The sequence below is a fragment of the Carassius auratus genome, chromosome 21 (assembly GCF_003368295.1).
Source record: "Carassius auratus strain Wakin chromosome 21, ASM336829v1, whole genome shotgun sequence".
In the NCBI taxonomy this organism is placed as follows: domain Eukaryota; kingdom Metazoa; phylum Chordata; class Actinopteri; order Cypriniformes; family Cyprinidae; genus Carassius; species Carassius auratus.
The window spans coordinates 25,062,222-25,064,721 of record NC_039263.1 but is presented as its reverse complement, the minus strand read 5'-3'; the positions used below and the strand labels follow the sequence as shown (position 1 = coordinate 25,064,721).

Genomic DNA, 2,500 nt, shown 5'->3' with positions numbered 1-2,500 from the left:
AATTGTCTGAAAATCTGTTTCAACTTCAAAAAAATATTTTTTTTACCGAGCAAATTAAATGAAAGATAAAGTGCTAAAATTACTAAATTATCACAAAAAATATGTTAATTGATTATATTATATTATATTATATTATATTATATTATAATATATTATATTATATTATATTATATTATATTATATTATATTATATTATATTATATTATAGTAATTTTTTATACTTATCTTGAATTTTTTTATACATTTTTAATAATGTTATACTTATCTTTTTTTATAATATTTTAATATTTAAATGTATATTATATTATATTATAATAATTGTTATACTTATCTTGAATTTTAATAATTTTTAATTTAATTTAAATTAATTCAATTTAAATTATTTCTTAATATTTAAATTTTTTCAGGATTTTTTGATGAACATAAATCTCAAAAAAGGACAGCATTTATAGAAATCTTTGGTAACATGATAAATGTCTTATGATAAATGTCCATGAATTTAATGTTAACTGAAATAAAGCTGAAATTAAATCTATATTCAATTATATTTAATTTTTAAAATAAACACATTTTAGACAGAAAACAAAAAACCCTGCAGAAGGAAAATGTTTGCGTTAAAGTAAAGTAAACTTGACGAATCGTTAGAATGAAAGTGTTAATATCTGCTCTGTGGTAGATGATGAATATGAGATGTTTCTACCAGAGGTTTGCGATCGAGACACACACATGTTGGGGTTGTTGAGCATCTGGTGTGTCTTGAGCCAGATGTTAGCTGTTTCTCACACATGAGAGTAGGCAGATTCATCAAATTCATCAGCTCTTTCCAGGATAAACGCCTGATTCCTCGCAGGGTTTATAGAGTTACACCTGGAAACACCAATCCCTGCTTCCTCCAAATTAAAGGCGATCTTTGTGATGTCTGATATATTTCATGCAGATTGTGTTGGTTCTTTAAACTGTTGAACCTAAAATCAAGAAAACGGACTAGCGATTCACTGCTAAAGGTGTTTCAAATGTATTATTTTTGTGTCTGTTATATCTTTTTATACTTTATATATCTAGGATTGTATGTACTTCTGTATACCACATGTATTTTATATACTATGTATATCTAGAATTGGGTATTATTTTTATATATAATTTTAAATTTTAGATACTTCTTAAATACTTATATACATACATACATTTATATACATTTGTATTTACTATATATTTTTCATATACTTTATCTAGAATTAAAATTATTAAGAATTTTTATATCGAGAATGTTTAGTTACTTTGTATAGAGATAATTTTATGTATTATAAAAATATATATATATATTATATATATATATTATATATATATATATATTATTTATTTATTTTATTTTTGGTATACTATCGTAATTCTATAGTTGTTATATACTATATATATTTTATAATTTTACATACCTGATATATCTGGAGTTTTATGTTCTTTTAAATGCTTTATATATCAAGGATGTATGTACTTTTTCTATTATTATATATTTTAATATATTATTTTTTTATTTATATATTTAGAACTTTAGAGACTTTCCTTTCATATCTATTTTATATCTTTTTATTTACTTAATAACTCTAGAATTGTAGTTACTTTATATAAAGATAATTTTAAGTGTATATATATATAATATATATATATATATATATATAATATTATATAATATATTATATATAATATAATATAATAATATATAGCATATAAAATAATATAAAATTGTAAAAATATATAAATGTAAAAAATATATAAAAGTATCTTAATCTATAATTTTATATACATTACATATTTTTTACAATTTATATATCTGGAATTGTATATTCTTTTTATAGCTTTATATATCTAGGATTGTATGTAATTCTCTGATGTTCTATCTATTATATATTTTAATATATTTAGAATTTTTTTATTTTACATATTTAGACTTTTGCATACTTTGTATCTATAGTATCTTTTTTTATATACTTTACAGGTCTAGAATTTGATATACTGCTATATTATATCTTTTTATCTAGAACCTAATGTGTTCAGCACTCAATGTTGGCACAGTTTGAATCAGAGAAGTATAAGCGCTTTTCAATGAATGAATGAATGAATATCGTCCCGCTTCGGCCCACAGCAACAACGACGACGAGGATCTGACCCCGGAGCAGAAGCTGGAGCGGGAGAAGGAGCGGCGCATGGCTAATAATGCGCGGGAGCGTCTGCGCGTGCGCGACATTAACGAAGCCTTCAAAGAGCTCGGCCGCATGGTGCAGCTGCACCTGAAGAGCGACAAACCCCAGACCAAGCTGCTCATCCTTCATCAGGCCGTCGCCGTATCACTCAGCCTGGAGCAGCAGGTCCGAGGTCAGTCACCTGTCAATCAAACTATATCTCTATTTAAAGAGACAGTCCACCTTTTATATCATGTGCACTGCACCTCTTCATGTCACGCCAAAACTGCATCAGTTTTCCTTCTTCTTCTGAACACACAAGA

At 25.5% G+C, this 2,500-nt stretch overlaps 1 protein-coding gene across 3 annotated transcripts in view; it reads left to right on the top strand.

Annotated features, from left to right (window-relative positions):
• The window catches only part of tcf4 (transcription factor 4), a 162,976-nt gene that overhangs the window by 132,543 nt on the left and 27,933 nt on the right, over positions 1-2,500 (top strand). The gene's annotated exons all lie outside the window — the stretch shown is intronic.